Source organism: Gracilinanus agilis, chromosome 2, assembly GCF_016433145.1.
Source record: "Gracilinanus agilis isolate LMUSP501 chromosome 2, AgileGrace, whole genome shotgun sequence".
NCBI classification, from domain to species: domain Eukaryota; kingdom Metazoa; phylum Chordata; class Mammalia; order Didelphimorphia; family Didelphidae; genus Gracilinanus; species Gracilinanus agilis.
In genome coordinates, this window is record NC_058131.1 from 156871107 (window position 1) to 156889571 (window position 18465).

Consider the following 18465-nt stretch of genomic DNA (forward strand, 5'->3'; position numbering starts at 1 on the left):
TGAACCTCTAGCAGGTACCCGCCAGCATATTGCACACCAAGCAGCAAATATATTTGTACCAAATGTTTCCATCATATAAATTATTCTTTACTGGGGATGTAGACTAGAGAAAAGGCAAGGGGAAAGATCCCAGCTACTAGAAAGGAGACCAGAGCCAATAATGTTGAGAGATGATGAAAAGGGTATGAGGGAACTCATGCTAGAAATGAAGCAATCACCAAGCATTCCTAAATCATTTACTATGGCCACTGAGGGGAAGACAAAAGCACCTGCTTCTATGAAACTATATTAACAAGGGAGACAACATGTAGACATAACATATGGCGCATGGTTTACTTGCATAAGATTATCCTTATTGGTAGAGATTGAATTTGAATTCTCCTCACTTAGGAGGGGAGAGGTTTTGGTCTTCTGGCTTTCAGTTTTAAGAAAAAATAAATTGGTTTCATATTTTCTTCAGGGAGAGATCTCTGAAGGGAGAGAGGTGCTCTAGGGAGAAGCTGACACAGATGTTGTTGCTATTTAGTTGTTTTCAGTCATGTCTGACTCTTCATGAATTCGTTGGGGTTTTCTTAGTTTAGTTTTTAAAGCCCTTCAAAATCTGAATCCAATTTATTTTCTATCTTCACTAGATATTCCTCTCCCTCCTACACTCAAATTCAATCAAACTGGACTTCTCTCTGTTCCTCACCAATGATGCCCCATCTCCCATCTCTGCACCTTTACGATGGTTAAAAATAAAATGAAGGAAGGCAGGAAGGCAGGAAGGCAGGAAGGAAGGAAGGCAGGAAGGAAGGCAAGAAGGAAGGAAGGAAGGCAGGAAGGAAGGAAGGAAGGGAGGAAGAAAGGAAGGCAGGAAGGAAGGAAGGGAGGGAGGGAGGGAGGGAGGGAAATTATGATACCTTAAAGCAGGAGAAATACATATGTGGTAGGAGTCTTCACTTTTTTCCCTGACAAGAGTGTCCGTTAATTACAAATAGAAAATGTCCCTCCTTCTCCTAATTCTGTGTTCTCATTTCCATCACTTTCACCAACTAGAAATGACAGAAACTCCAAAATAATATCATCACTCCTGAAATTAATGAGAAAAGAAAAACACATATTAGTGAGATCTACCGGTCTTATTACTGTGCAAAAAGTTGGCCTCAGGAAACCAGATGGCCTGTGACACATGGGTAGGTTGGTATATGAATGTCAGATGGACCTCACCCAGTTTGGCTGTCTGCTCCCTGGGCTGTTCCTATCCTTAGCCATGACTGGCAATCACCTCCCACCCACCCACCCCTAAAGAACTTGTCCCTGCCTCTGCAGGCTCTCCATGTTTGCATCACTGGGAAGTCACCGAGAAAACATGCATATGGTAAGAACCAAATTATCAGGATTTGGGGGTTGGGGAGAAGGAAGAGGGAAAAGATAAAAACTTTCTCTCTCCCTCTCTCTCTTTCTCTCATTTTCTTTCTGTCTCCGTCTGTCTCTCTGTCTCTCTATCTCCTTAAACCTCTCTCTCTTCAACAAATGGCCAAATGCCCTCAAATTTATTGTGTATGTCTTTTCTTTTCTTCTTCTTTTTCTCTCTGTCCTCTCTGTCCTCTCTCCTCTCTCTCCTCTCTCTCCTCTTTCTTCTCTCTCTTCTATCTCCCCCCCCCCCCATACTAGCTCCTTTGCAGCTCACCACACATGAAACCCTCTCTGAGTTCTCAGTGGTCCTGGTCTACATAAAAAATAGTTTCTTTTGGCAAATGAATGAATGCCAGAGATACTGTGCAGGAGGAATTTAAAGCTAGGAAGCATTGCCCAGAGTGAATCCCTTTGTGGTTCTGGGGAGAAGAAGAAGAAATTTACAGAGATAAATGGATGATGATAAGAACTTATTCTCATTCTCTTTCCCCTAACATGGCACAGACAGATGAACACACACACACACACACACACACACACACACACACACACACACACACGAGGCATATATTCTGGTGACATATGGCCCATCTCTCTAGAACTTTGAAAACCTGTAGGACCATGGTGCATCCAGTGAATGGGGCCAGTTGATTGCCATACCAGTACAACCACACAGGAGACCTACTCAGTGCTGAGGGACTTAGTCCTCACTACAATTGTAGGCTGGTTTTAGAAGAACGTCATATCATTTTCAAATTAATTAATTTCAGTAAACTGAAGGTCTTTGAATTTCCCTGGCCAGAACTAGAATCCATATCCTATTTCCACCAGTTGGATGGAACTTGATGGAAATCCTTTCCCCTTACCTCCTAGAAACTTGAAAGGTGTCAAAGAAGACAGTCAGTAATAGCTTCTTCTGCTATGACAATTCTAACCATCAGAAGGCACTTTTCATTTTGCTGCTGACTGGGTTGAGCAATCCTTAAGCAGTTCAGGCACAAATTAAATTATCATTGGTCAGTTTGATCCTAAATGACAGCCTAGCCAATCAATCACATTAGTGGAAAAAGAAAAGGGATGTAGCTTCCTCCTCCATTAAATTCCAGTGGATTAAAATATTTTAAAATATTGATTCCTAGGGTTCATTTATCAGATTTTTACAGTAGACCATGTCAAATATTCTACCATTCTTGCCATAGTAAGCATTATGATACAGTTGTAAGATCATTGAATTTGAAGTCGGAAGACTTAGGTTCAAATGTGGACTCTTCCACCTATTATCTATGTAACCTCTAGTCAATCACTTAACCTTTCTGGACCTCATTGTCCTTATCTTTAAAATGAGGAGAGTGGACAAGATGGTCTCTGTGGTTCTCTAAGTCCATGATTCTATGGTCCCAAAAGAAAGACGATCACTGACATCAACTTGGAAGTTATTAACACTTTCTTCCTGAAAAATGGTCCTCCAACCTCTGCTTTTACACTTACTTTTACACTGTCACTTGTTATAAGTGACAGTCAGCTTGTTGCTTTTTAAGGAAATTCATTCTATTTTGAGAATTGAACCAACTTATTGAGTCAGAATTAGTCTATGTCAAAGGATGTTGTTCATAATAGGACTCGACTCCTGTTATTTGCTTATTATATGATTTATAATAGTTTTAGAATATTCTTTGAGAGGGGAGTGTGGAGACACTTAGGGGGCAGAGCCAAGATGGTGGAAAAGGCATATGGACCCATCTAATCTCTCCCAAATGACCCTCCAAACAACTTTGATATGATGCCTCAAAACAAATTCTGGAGAGGAATGTGTGGAGTTGTTTATTGAACTGTGCGGCAGATTTTTCTAGGTTTTGGGAGGAGGACTTCTGCCATTTGAAGGGTAATAACCTCAAAACACTATCCAGGCCATTCATGCCACAGGTAACAAAGGTTATGCCAAGAAGACAAAGGTTGCTTAGGTAACCAAGAAAAAGACCAATCAGATTTATTCCTAAGGCAGAGGTGCCTCATCTGAGCTAGATAATAGCTTATAGCAAAAATCTGTGGCAATAGATCTGCCAGCTGGTTTTGTTATTGTTGCTGTTTGTCTTTTGAAAAGGACTCAGTGACATCATGGGGTGATATGTTGACTTGGGTGTGAATTGGATTTAAATGAGGCAGAGTTGCACAAAATTATTAGCCTCAGCCTCTCTTCCAGAGTCGTCCAAGGCTGGTGGAAAGAAAAAAGTCAATAAGGCTCAGTGATGGCTTGGGATGTTTGGGGATAACCTTGGCATCTTCAACATCTGGCCAAGATCTAAGTGTTCCACAAATTGTTCTCATCTGCCCATTCTTCCAGAAGAAGTCTTCTCATGTTTGGAGTAGATATTCCCCCCCCCCCCCACACACACACACATCTACTGAGTCCATCACTCTTCAGAAAAGCTTTGCCACAAGACAGGCTTTAATGCTAAAAAACCCTACAAAACGGTTGCACCTACCTATAACGTTCAACCTTTAGCATTAGCTCTAGTCTCAAAAGGCCACATGGAAAACTTTCTAATACCTCTTCTACAATGCTTCAAGGATTGTAAAGGTAGCATGTAACATGGTGGATAATATAGGTAGGTCTTGGAACCAAGAAGAACTGGGTTTGAATCTTGCTTCAAGGAATTCTTAGCTCACTTTCTCCCCGGAAGGTGCATATTCCTTATCTGTAAAATGGGAATAATAATAATAGCATGTACCTATAGAGTTGTTGTCAGGATCAAATAAGATTATGTTCAAAAAGCACTATTTGAATGCTGTTATTATCATCAGTGTGGGTGCTTTCAGCATTATTATTTATCCTTTCTATGACTGGGACAGCGAGGTGGTGCAGTAGATGGAGTGCCAGGCATAGAGTCAGGAAGACTCATCTTCCTGGGTTCAAATTCAGCTTCAGAAACTTACTGGCTTTATGACCCTGGGCAAGTAAATCACTTAACCCTGTTTGCCTCAGTTTCCTCATCTCTAAAAATGAGTTGAAGAAGAAAGGGCAAACCACCTCAATATCTTTGTCAAGAAAAATCCAAATGGGGTTACAAGGAATCAGATATGCCTGAAAGAAGTAAACAGCAAAATGACTTGGTAGATAAAATGGTTTTTTCAGGTTGATGTGGTGGGAAAAGTCATCACCCTTTTTACCAATATATTAATGAGCCTCCCCTTGAATAACTGGACCAAAGGTGGGGTGGAAGGGGAGAAAAGCATTTACTAAACACTTCATAAATCTTATTTCATTTGATTCTCACAAACTGTGGGAGGTAGATGCTGTTATGATCTTCATTTTACAGATAGGGAAACTGAGCTTATGGAGATTTAAGGGACTTGCTCAGAGTCACACAGCTAGTAAACATCTGAGGCTAGATTTAAACCTGACTCCAGGTCAGGTACTCTATCCACTGTGCCACCTACCTGCTTTAAAATACATTTAGTTTGTCACCAGAGCAAATTATTCTAGCTAAGTTGGACTTGATAGGCCTTATGTTCTGCTGACACAGGCTTAGAGAATTCAAGGTAAGCTCTGTGCTTCAATGAAGCAACATTGTTATATACGGTCATTTCAGTTGTTTCTGACTTTTTGTGACCTCCTTTGAGGTTCTCTTGGCAAAGACACTGGAGTGGTTTTTCCATTTCTTTTTCCAGATCATTTTCCAGATGAGAAAATGGAAGCAAACAGGAGTAAGTGACTTGCTCAGGGTCACACAGCTAGTGTGTGCGCGTGCATGTGTGTGTGGCTGGATTTGAACTCAGATTCCTGACTCCAGATCCTGGCCCTCTATCCACTGCAACACATAGCTGCCCCATTAAGACAGAGGGCCCCATTTTGTTATCAATTCATTGTTTTTTAGTTGTGTGACCCTTTGGGCATTTTCCTGGGCAAAGATGCTGGAGTAGTTTGTCATTTTCTTCTTCAGCTGATTTTAAAAATGAGGAAACTGAGGAAAATGGGGGTAAGTGACTTACTTGTCTAGAGCTAGTAAGTGTATGAGCCTGGATTTAAAATCATGTCTTCCTGACTCCAAGCTGGCCACTGTACCATCTAATTGCCCCAAAGCAATAAAGGAAGACTAAAGGGATGATCCTTCCCAAAATTCAGACCACCCAGACTAAATATCCCAAGTCCTTCAACTATTTCCAGTTTTGAGTCCCTCCTTCTCCTTTCTTCTCCTTTTCAACCCAAATCTGGGAACTGACTTTTAACCTATCCCTAACACATCTCAAACCCCTGGAGGCAGGGGCTTGGGGCAGCCAAGGAAAAAGTTAAAAGAGAGTTCCTCACCCTCTCCTCAGGAATCTAACCCTAGAGAAATAATGAAGGAGGCCAATTTTGCCATCTACACCCTAGCCTGAGGCTAGGGTGGCACCACAGAGCAGAGGATAATAACTATTTATTATCTACTGATCCTGAATCATGAAGCTTTCCTATACACAATCCTATACCCAGAGTTAAAGCAGAAGCCTCAAACCACTTCACATTCTTGGAGTTTATGACTGACTGATTAGGATAAGTGGATTTGAAGTCTGTGTTTCTTATAGTCTAAGAAGGTTAGAATTAGAAAAGATTATAAAGACCATTCAATCAAAGCCTTCATTAATCTTCATAAGTTTTTGTCAAGCAGATGAGGAAACTGAGTGAGACTTGGTGAAGTAACTGGGCTTATCTATTCTTTTTTTAATTGAAAAATTGTATTTAATTGATTAATTTAGAATATTTTTCCATGGTTCATGTTCTTTCCCTCCTCTCCTCCCATTCCCCTCCCTTAGCCAATTCTACTAGGTTTTACATGTGTCATTGATCAAGACCTATTTCCATATTATTGATATTTGTACTAGGGTGATTGCTTAGAGTCTACATTCCCAATCATATCCCCATTGATCCATGTGATCAAGCAGTTGTTTTTCTTCTGTGTTTCTGCTCTCATAGTTCTTTCTATGGATGTGAATAGTTTTCTTTCTCATAAGTCCCTCATAATTGTCTGGGATTATTGCATTGCTGTCAGTAGAGAAGTCCATTACATTTGATTGTGCCACAGTGTGTCTGTCTCTGTGTACAATGTTCTCCTGGTTCTGCTCCTTTCACTCTGCATCAGTTCCTGGAGGTTGTTCCAGTTCACATGGAATTCCTCCAGTTCATTATTCCTTTGAGCACAATAGTATTCCATCACCAACATATACCACAATTTATTCAGCCATTCCCCAATCAAAGGGCATCCCCTCATTTTCCAATTTTTTGCCACCACAAAGAGTGCAGCTATAAATATTTTTGTACAAGTCTTTTTCCTTATAATCTCTTTGGGTACAAACCCAGCAGTGGTATGGCTGGATCAAAAGGTAGACAGTCTTTTAAAGCCCTTTGGGTATAGTTCCAAATTGCCATCCAGAATGGTTGGATCAGTTCACAACTCTACCAGCAATGCATTAATGTCCCAATTTTGCCACATCCCCTCCAACATGTATTACTTTCCTTTGCTGTCATTTTTGGGCTTATCCATTCTACTGAGCATTTACCTCCAATTATTGGAGAAATCATTCAACATCATTATGGTTGTTCTAAAGAGTGATGGTGACTGTTATGTAGATTGAACAAATATTATCTCCACTTTACAGATGAGAAAATTGAGCCTCAGCAAGATGAAGTGCCCACGGTCACTTTGCTAAATAAATGTTAGAGTGGACACTTAAACCTAGGTCTCTAGAATCTAAATCCAACACTTTATATTCTTTATACCAACGGTCGGCAACCTTTTTGGCCGTGAGAGCCATAAACACCTGTGGAAGGAAGAGGATGGAGGTCGAAGGCGCTGGAATATGGGACGGGGGCTGAAGGGCCCCCTGGGGCACATTCTGGGGCTCTGCCTGGACTGGCTGGTCAGGAGGTGCAGCCAGATATGGCTCGAGAGCCATAGGTTGCGGACCCCTGCTTTATACACTTTCTCAAGAGAGACATTTCCTCAAAATTTCCATGATGCTAATATGAAATTCTATTGGTCAGGAGCCCAAGGAATGTCCCCATTGTATGACCTATACTGAAGCCCCATTTGTAGCTGTGAGCTCAGGAACAAATGGGGTTGGGTAGAAGAGCTCAGTTGGTGTTGAAAATGACCTTACAAGTTAAACAGAACTCCATGGAGCAAATAAAACCATAAACATGGGTTTATGAATGTGTAGTATTTGTACCATGAGTACATTTTGTAGGCTTGGGGTTATCTCTGTAGGGCCATTGTTACTTTCTAAAAGAAAAGACCTTGTGTTCATGAGAGATCTTTCTTCTTGTCCTTCTCATTCTCCTTGAGGTGAGGAACTGGATCTGGAATAGCTACAATGGAAAGCGAATCAATTAAAAGGAAGAATAGAATGCTTGCCTTCTAGCAGTGAGGACTCAGTTGTGGTTAGATAACATAAATTTGTAGTTGACCTAGTCAGAATGATTTTGTGATTCACTCTAACTCTATTAAAGAGGCAGCTAGGTGACTCAGTGGATAGAGTACTAGACCTGGAATTAGGAAGACTGGAGTTCAAATCCAGCCTCAGACATTTTCTACCTATGTGACCATGAACAAGTCACTTAACCTCTGATTGCCTAACAAAAGGATCCACTGGATCCATTGGAGAAGGAAGTGGCAATCCTTTCCAGTACCAAGAAAAAACTATGGATAACTGTGGTCCATAGGGTCACAAAGAGTTGGGCAATACTGAACAACAATATATTTTGTACATATTTATGGTAGTTAAGTGGCACAATGGATAAAGCACCTGGCCTAGAGTCATCAAGACCTGAATTCAAATCCAGTCTCGGAAACATTAGCTGTGTGATCCTGGACAAGTCACTTATCTCCGTTTGCCTCAGTTTCCTCTTCTGTAAAATGAGCCTAGGGAAGGAAATGACAAACCACTCCAGGGTCTTTGACAAGAAAACTCCAAAAGGAGTCACAAAGAATCAGATATGACTGAAGGGACAGAACAACATCTATCTCTCTATTCACCAGCACATGCGAAAAGCTGAAGGAGGCAGATAGTAGGAATAGCCCAAGGTTGGGGTTTGGCAAGATGTGATCATCTATAGAACAAAGGGACAAGACAATCAGGGGTGGAAAATAGTATAGAATTCCATTGGTTCACCAATGGGTCAAGATAGGAAAGGGAGAAGAAGGTAGCCAGTGTAGGGTGATGGCATCCTGTAAAAGAACTCAGGAGTTGAGGGACTGAGTCATGCTGAAGATGAAGGACTAGGGGGTCATACAGCACAGGGAAAGATGAAATGAAAAAAAGATTATGATCTGCCAAAAGAATTTCAGAGTTCATAAGTGGGTGATGACATGGTCAAGGGTGTAGCCATCTCTGGGCAGAAATGAGTTGGTTTGGAGGGTAGGTCATAGGAACTCAATAGACTGAGAAACTGTGAAGTTAGGCTATTTGAGGGGATACTGATATATATGTGTGTGATGAAGCCTTCTAGTATGAATGTTGGAGAAGGGAGAAGAGAAAGCATGAGCCAAGCACTGAACTCTTGAGGAAGGAAGGAGAATATCTGAGGGGGTATTAGAGGGATGGGAGAGGTGTCTATGAGTAACAGCCACCATGATCTGAATGGGGTGATAAATCTGAATATTATGAATTTTGAAGGAGGAGAAGTGTCTTTTTTAAAAAAATTATTTATTTATTTTAGAATATTTTTTCATGGTTACATGATTCGTATTCTTTCCTTCCCCTCCTCCCTCAGCCCTCCCGTAGAGCAATTCCACTGGGTTTTACATGTGTCATTGATCAAGACCTTTTTGGAGGAGAAGTTTCTTAAAGAAGATGTCCCAATGAAAGTCTGAAGTGACAGCAGAAAGTAAGGAGTATTCTGATCATCCCACTCTAAAAGAAAACACAAGCGATAGTGAAAAGGTCTTAGTGTTGAGAGGAGCCATGTTTCACCGAGGAACCAAAACAAAAAAGTTTAAGATGAAAAGAAGTCCATTACCACAGTTTTTCCAGCCCAATCAATGGTTGCCACTTTCTTATAAGTTTTTTGCTACCCCCAAACAATGGTGTTATGAATATGTTAGTGTATGTGTCTGTTTTTCTTTTTCTCTTTGGCCTCCTTTAGAGCACAAACCCAGTACTGGGATCACTGAGTCAAGAGTTTGAACAGTTTGGTGTTTTCTCCCATAATTCCTCATTCATAGCACCTACCTCCCAAGGTTGTTGTGAGGATCAAATGAGATAATTTTGTAAAGCACTTAGCATAGTGCCTGGCATATAGTTGGTGCTATATAAATGCTAATTCCTTCCCCCTCCCCTTATTTTTCCAGAATAGTTGGACCAAGTGCTAGTTTTGTCCGACTGCATATTAGTGTGCCTGTGTTCTATTGTAGCCATTTTAAAATAATCACTTCCAATTTAGAGAAAACAAGGCAAGGAAAGGGAAGGGAGAAGGGAAAACTTGATAGTTCCAGATGGATCCAGATTGAGAGGGAAATAACCAATTACTGTAGAAATATTGATAGAGACTTTGGGGAACCAAGAGTAGAATCCCTCCATATCATACACAAAGAGCTGCACAGACTATTTAATTTAGAGATTCTCAACCTGGAATTTGTGGACTTTTAAAATTAAGCATTTTGATAGCTGTATTTAAATAGAATCGGTTTCCCTTAAAATCTTATATGTATAATGTTTTAAATACATAAATTATACATATAATTTAATTTTTTGAATATATATTAATTAAATTATTTGTTCAGGTTTTATTCATAATAAATACATATTAATTAATAAAATTAAAAACCATAATTTTATGTATTGAAAAACTTTTTTCTGAGAAGGGATGTATGGGTTTGACCATACTAGGGATCCACAATCCTATATATAATGTTTTTAAATACATAAATTATATGTATATAATTTTATGTATTTAAAAACTTTTTTTTTCTGAGAAAGAATGTATGGGTTTGACCACACTATCAAAGGGATCCATGATACAAAAAAAAAGTTGAAAAACCTTTGGTTTAATTTTATGATGGGCTCTAGTTTGGTTGTTTCCTTCCCAGCAGTCAAAATTGTTAAATAACCAAGATATAACTTGTCAGAAATGCCTTCCTTGCCAGTGTGCCCCCAATGAGTCAGAGGAACAACTGGGAGAAATGACATTGCTGGGGTTCATACTCACAGAGCTATAGGTGTGCCACTTCAGGAATGTGATCTGAGATGGAGATGAAGCCTGAGGGATGCATCTCCGGTGGTCTTGAATAATCTGCCCATACCTACTCGCTGCCTAATATATCCACTGCACTCACTCTTCCTAATGGAAGTTAATGGAAAGCAATTAGGTTGACTTGCTAGCACCTGGATGTAGTTCCCTGAGGGAAAGGACATCTCCGTTTAAGGGAGAGAAAAACACTCAGAGACAACAGAATTACAACTCCATAAGGTGGGGTTAACTCCGTAATAAAACCTGAACAGGTATTTATTTCAAAATTTTGACATTTTGAAAGTAACTGAAATTCGATTCCTTATATCGGCTACTTTGTAAAAGTAAAAAAATATGTATCTAAAAAGCTTAGGTGGTGCAGTGGATTAGAGTGCCAGGCCTGGAGTGAGGAACACTCATTTTCCTGAGTTCAAATCTAGCCTCACACTTATTATCTGTGTGAACCTGCGCAAGTCATTTAATCCTGATTGCCTCAGTTTCTTCATCTGTAAAATGAACTGGAGAAGGAAATGGCAAACCAACCCAGCATCACTGCCAAGAAAACCTAAAATGGGGTCATAAAGATTTAGATATGACTGAACAACACCAACAAAAACTTAGGGATTTTGACAAGGGAGAATCTTAGAAAAAGAGACACCTGTTTTGGCAAATTCCCAAAGGAAGAAACCGTCTCTAAAAATTATTTGGGGGCTCAAGAGAAGTTTCCAAGACCTACAGGTCAAACAGGACCCAAAGGAGGAAGAGGAAAATAGCTTAAGCTGAAGGCCCTGGGTAAGACTCCAGCCAACAGATGCAAAAAAATGATGCCAGGTCAGTAGGAATCTGAGATTCTTATTCCAGTTTTGATTCAGGTAAGAAGGTCCCTGCTTGGACCAAACTTTCAATAAAGGTTGTACATTATTTTAGAAGGGGTTCACTCAAGAACTCAAGATTCACGATTTGCTGTCATAGAAGGATTTACAAGGACCTCACTACTTTCAAGTGAAGGAGCTGATGCCAGTCTACTGAGCTCTCCAGGAGAGGCCTTTCCCCAGATTGATAGGTGGGGACCATAGTCAACTAAAGCACAGCTGCCTTGGACTTGTCCTCTTGGACATAAAATTTGCACCAAGAAAAAGCCCAGGAAGCTCTGTCCCCGGAGTTGGAATGGAGATCCCTCAGCTGAGCTGGTGACCGCGCAGCAGCAGGATGACAGCAGAGCATTTCTTCTACACGAAAGATGGCTTTTATTCCCCAAAGCCACCACATCAATCGCTTCTTTCCCTCATCCAGCATCGCTTTTTATCTACTCCATTTCTATCTCCTTTCTCCTGTCCACCCCTCCCCCTTAAGAGCCAACAGAGGATGAAAATGCCAGCCAAGCCAAAGTCATCCCAAACGTGCAGGCAGAGAGGAAGAGCAGCGCCAGCCTTTCTGGCTGGATCAGGCTGCCCGGAACGGTGATTTTGCTTCTTAGTCCGTCCATGAACGTTAATGTAGGATTTAATACGAGGCAGGCACCGTGCTAAGGGCAGGCTGATAAATTCAGTTTAACTGGATAAACATGAAGCGCTTACAATGTTCCAGGCACTATGAGAAGCTCCGGGGGTACAGAAAGAGGCAAAAGCAGCCCTTATCCTCAATTAGCTTATGCTCTAACGGGGCGACGAAAGGCGCAGAACTATATTTTATACGTTTATAGGGGAGGTACTAGCAGGGGAAGGGGGTCTCTCAGACACCTCGAACAAGACAAAGCACGTCTAATCCCTCTTCTAGGGGCTCTTCAAATACTCAGCTTTCCTGTACCACCTCAATAGTCTCCTCTCACTTCCCTCAAACACTTCTAACAGGACCCGATTCCAAATCTCCTCCCTATTACGATTGGGCTCCGTAAGTCCCTCTTAAAGGGTGGGACCCAGAAATGGGTCCCGTATCCCAGACTAGGCCGGGCTGGGATAGAAGCAGCGACCCTGTCCCCCGCTTCCCGCAGAGAGGACGCGTCCTATTCATTAGATTGTCTCTCTTTCCCTGTGTAAGGGTTAAAAGTGCAGCGGGCCAGCCGGACGTGGGAAGAGGATTTGGGAAGAAATCGGAAAGGATATCTTGCCTTTTTATCCCAGCTACAATGCTGAAAGTTAGCCAGTAAAAGGGGGGGGGGGCAGGGGTGGAAATCTGAGACCAAACAAATTTATGAATGGACCAAATCCAAAACAATAATACGAAGGTTCAAACCGGGGAGGGAGAGGGAGATAACCCATTCAGCTTGTTGACAATCATCAAGGTCAGCGGCCTCAGAAGCCGGCATAAACAAGGGCTCACAATAACCTCCTTTCCTCTAAGAATAAACCCCTCTGCGGGCCTTCCCCTGGGTCCCCGGCCTCACTCGTCCCTCATCCCTGGATTGCGGCTCGCTGAAAAGTGGATGCTACTTCCTGAGGCAAAAACTCCAGGTCTTTTGTGAGCCCCCATTTCCTCCTCCTGTGGGAACCACCCTGGGCCCCAGTAAACAGCTGCATCATTGGCCAGTCTTTCTCAGAGGCCCCGAGGTGGGAAAGGAGGAGGGGGGCTGTTGGAAGTGGAAGGGGGAGCCCTCAACCTGCCCCCAGGCTGGGATTGTAAAATCACACGGGCTGAGATGAGAGAACAATGAAGGGACACCCCCCAACATGCTCACCGATGTGCCTCCCAGAGGGCTCCCGGATGGGAGACATTTGGACAGTTTCCTCTTCTCCCAAGCCTGTTCTTTTGTATTTGTGTGTGTGTGTGTGTGTGTGTGTGTGTGTGTGTGTGTGTGTGTGTGTGTGTNCTTTTGTATTTGTGTGTGTGTGTGTGTGTGTGTGTGTGTGTGTGTGTGTGTGTGTGTTTTGGGGGACATTGTTTTGTAGAGGGGTGAGACAGGAGAACTGGGCAGAAGGAGATGAAGCTGATGCCTTAGAGGGTAAAGGAAGAGAAGGGCCCTCCCTCCCTGGAGGGCCATAAAGAGCCTTGATGTGAATTATAGGGATGGGAGGGAGGGGGATCGAGGAAGACTGAGAAGAAAGTTCAGGGAAGCCTGGTACCTCACACACAACACTCCCTCATCCATGATGTGTTTATTGAATTAAAACAGAAATGAATGGAAAACTTGGTTGGAGAGAGGAAGGATTTATGCCCCCAGATTTGTAAATGATACAGAAGATGTGAAGGAAGAGAAAGGTCTGGGATGGGGAGGTCTGGATTTGTGGGAGACAGAGGGAGTGCAGTGCAAAGGACATTGGTTCTGGGGTCAGGCAGTCAGTCACATCCAACTCTTGGTGACCCCATTTGGGATTTTCTTGGCAAGGAGAGTAGAATGGTTTGCCATTTTCTCCTCTCCGGCTTATTTTTCAGATGGGGAAACTGAGGCAAACAGGGGGAAGTGACTTGCCGTAGGTCACGTAACTAGCAAGGGTCTGAGTCCAGATTTGAATTTAGGTCTTCCTGATTCCAGGTCTGGCATTCTTTAGAAATCCTGAACCATCTAGTCGCCAAGACACAAGAGAAAAGGAGAGTTTATTGTGAGAGTATCTGGGTTCTTATCTGCTAAGCAGTGCCTTGGCCATGGTCCTTTTCCCAGTTATAGTTTCCTCATCAGCAAAATGGAAGAATTTAGGCTCTCCACGGCACGGCCTTCTCATCTCTGCCCAGTCTGCCAAAAAAGGGAGGCCAGCGCTGTTCTGGTCTCCCCACCATCCTGCCCTCAGCGCCACAAGAGTTGCCCAATATACTCCCGTAAGAAGGTTGGCTCTCACTCCCCTGGCTCTTGGCTGACTCACAGCAGAGCTGAGCCTGCCAACAGCGAGGGCCTTCGCTATCTTTGCAGAACACCTGGGAAGCTGGCGACTCCTCCCAGGTCTCATGCCTGCTCAGGTCTGGCAGGAAATGCTCCTGTGATGTGTGCCCAGTGACTCGCAGATGGGCAGGGATGTTTTTCTTTCTCCTTTCTTCATGAACCCTTTCTTGTCCTGCCTTTTTATTTCTTAAGGGGAGTTTGGAAGGACTGCCTTCCCCAGCTGATTTCCAGCCAAGCATAACCTTCTGGGCCATTCCACCCCTCTCCCCAATGTGGGCTTAGGATACAGTGGATCTGTGCCCTGGAACATAATGTCTTGTTCCCCACAGGCAGACCCCAGAGCATGGTGAAGTCCCTTTTCAAAGGAAATGGATGCTCGTTGTCTTCCTCTACCCTTTGAGCTATGCTGGGAGCCTACTCTTTTCTCCTCCTGTGCTTGGCATGAATGGAGGTCATGGAGAAGAAATTCTCTCTGACAGGAGAGGGATGATGGGAGCTGTCTGTAGTCCAATGTCAATGCAGAGACTTAAGTTTAAAGTCTTGTTTTTGGTTTTAATTAAAAATTTTTTTCAAACACATGTAGAAATAATTTTTAACAATTGTTTTCTGACACTTTGTGATCTAAACTCTTCCTCTCCCTTCTCTCCTTCCTTTCCAGATGGTAAATAATCTGATATAAGTTTTATCAGTATTGAGCTTCAAGATGTATATCCATATACCTCATGTCATAAAAGAAGACACATATTGCATATGTAAGAAAAAAAAAGTCGGGAAGAAAATAAATTGAAAAATGGTATACTTTGACCTGCATTCAAATTCTAACAGTTCCTTCTATGGCTGTGGATAGGATCTTTCCTCATGATTCCTTGGAGTTATCTTGTATCCTTGCATTGGTGATAATAGTTGAGTCCTTCACAAATGATTATCATACAATATTTTTGTTACCATAAACAGTATTCTCTTGATTCTGCTCATTTCATTTTTCATCAGTTCATATAAGTCTTTCCAGGTTTTTCTGACCTCATCCTATTCATCATTTCTTATGGTGCAATAGTATTACATTACAACCATATACCACAACTTGTTCAGTCATTTCCCAGTTATGGACATCCCCTCAGTTTCCAAAAAGATGGTATAAATATTTTAGTGAATGTACATCTTAAGTTTTTTTTTTTTAAAGAGAGACTATATGATGTGCTGGGAAGAGGGATATGCTAAAACAAAACAAGTAACAAACAAAATTCTCTTTAGAGAGGACACCTGCTGTCTAGACTTAATTCTTCCATTACTTAGGTATGTGATTTTGTCATTTATTTATTTATTTGCTTATTTATTTATTTTTTTGTTGATTAATTATGAAAAATTTTCTATGATTCCATGATTCATATTCTTTCCCTTCCCTCCTTCCTCCCCTTCCCATAGCCAATGTGCAATTCCACTGGGTTTTACATGTATTATTGATCAAGACCTGTTTCATTATTATTGATATTTATACTTGAGTGATCATTTAGAGCAGGGGTCGGCAACCTTTTTGGCCATGAGAGCCATAAATGCCACATTTTTTAAAATGTAATTTCATGAGAGCTGTACAGTGCTCACAGTGCGCGCTCCTGTAACAGCGCCTGAAAAAAAATTGACTTTATGGCTCCTGCAGAAAGAGCCATATCTGGCCCTCAAAAGAGCCAGATATGGCTCGAGAGCCATACATTGCCAACCCCTGATTTAGAGTCTGAATCCCCAGTCATAACCCCATTGACCCATGGGGTCAAGCAGTTGTTTTTCTTTTATGTTTCTGCTCCCACAGTTCTTTCTCTAGATGTGGATAGTGTTCTTTCTAATAAGTCCCTCAGAAATGTTTTGGATAATTGCATTGCTGCTAGTGGAGAAGTCCATTACAATTGATTGTGCCACAGTGTATCTATCTCTGTGTATATGGTTCTCCTGGTTCTGCTCCTTTCACTCTGCATCAATTCCTGGAGGTCTTTCCAGTTCACATGGAATTCCTCCAGTTCATTATATTTCTTTTAGCACAATAGTATTCCATCACCAACGGATACCACAATTTGTTCAGCCATTCCCCAATTGAAGGACATACCCTCGTTTTCCAATTTTTTGCCACCACAAAGAGCGTGGCTATAAATATTTTTGTACAAGTCTTTTCCCCTGTTATCTCTTTGGGGTACAAACCTAGCAATGGTATGGTTGGATTGAAGGGTAGGCAGTCTTTTAAAGCCCTTTGCCCATAGTTTGAAATTAGGCGTGTGATTTTGGAAAATCACTTCCAAGGTTATATAGAGAATTTTTTTTTCTTTTAATGGGACCATAGACAAAGTTTTGTGGCAAATTTGTATACTTCATGCTGAAATACACAGCTTCCTTAGTATTCCTTAACTCTGAGTGTAATATAAGGCTCCTAAATTGGACCTCCTTCTCTTCTCCCATTCTATTCTTTCTCTTGGTGACCTCAGCTCACATGGGCTTAATTAGCATCTCTAATTTGATACCTGGGGCAGCTAGGTGATACTGTTTCATTGGGTCTGAAATCAAGAAGATTCATCTTCCTATGTTCAGACCTGGCTTCAAGCACTTACTAGCTGTGTGACTCCAGGCAAGTCACGTAACTCTGCCTCCATTTCCTCATTTGTAAAATTAGCTGGAGAAGGAAATGGCAAACCACTCTAGGATCTTTGTCACAAAAAATACTCCAATGGGTTCATGGGGACACGATTGAAACCACTGAACAACAACAAATTCTGAAGACTCCCAATTTCTCCCTGAACTCTAGTCTTGAATTAACAATTGCATGTTGGGGATTTCAAATTGGATATCCTCTAGACATCTTAAACTCAACATGCCCCAAACAGAGCTCATTATCTTTCCCCTAAAACCCATCCTTTTTTTAAAACTCCCCTTTTTCTATCAAGAACAAAACCAAGATTTGAAACCTCAACTACTTAATGACTCACTAATCTTCATTGATTCTGTTACCTATAAGATAAAATATAAAAGCTACTCTTTGGCATCTAAAGCCCCTTACAGTCTGGATTGGACCTACCTTTCTAGCTGTATATATGTTATTCCCTCTTATACACATAACAGGGAAGCAGCAAAGTGTTTTTCTTACTGTTTCTCACATAAGGCAGGCATTTCACTAGCTGTTCCCCAGGCCAAAAAAGCACTCCTATTTTCCTCTGCCTCTCAGAACCCCTTATTTCCATCAGGGTTCAGCTAAAGAGCCACTTGAGGTCCTTCTTAATCCCCTCCTCCTGCTGACTTGAGAGTATCTTCAACCTCTGCCCTCCCTCCATTATCTTCTTTTGATTTTGTGAAGTATCCCAAAAGTCTTAGTGCTGATATTAGCTTTGATAGCTTTAATAACTTAAAATCTCACTTGACTTTTGGAACACCGTGCATGCATACACTTTTGTTGTTCAGTTCTTCCAAAAATGTCTGACTCTTCATGACTTCTTTTGGGAGTTTTGGCAAAGATACTAGACTGGTTTGCCATTTCCTTCTGCAACTTATTTTGTAGATGAAGAAAATGAGGCAAACCAGGTTAAATGACTTGCCCAGGGTCACACAGCTAGGAAGTGTCTGAGGCCAGATTTGAACCCAGGACCTCCTGTCTCTGGACCTGGCTCTCAATCAATCCACTGAGCCACCTGGCTGCCCCCTAACTAAATACTTTTTGATTAACTGATTAATTGTAATGGATGCTATTAGTTATCTTGGTGTTTTATCTTGGAACACTAGCCTGATTGGTTGCAGGAAATTTAAATGTGAAGGAGAAACCCTTCATGAGTCTCCATCTCTTCCCCCTTCTTTCCTCTGATACAACTCAAAAAGAGTTTCTCAGATTTAAGTGGAAGAGTGCCAAGTGGCTACTGCCATAACAGAAATGCCAGAGCAATAGTCCTGAATCTTCAGAATGTTCAGATGGTGGTCAGTGATTTCTTCACTTCCACATTTGTAACTGGGGAGAATTCCCGATTCGGTCCCAGAGATCTCCAAATAGGACATATCTATCTGTATGGTCACGATTCTATCCATTTCC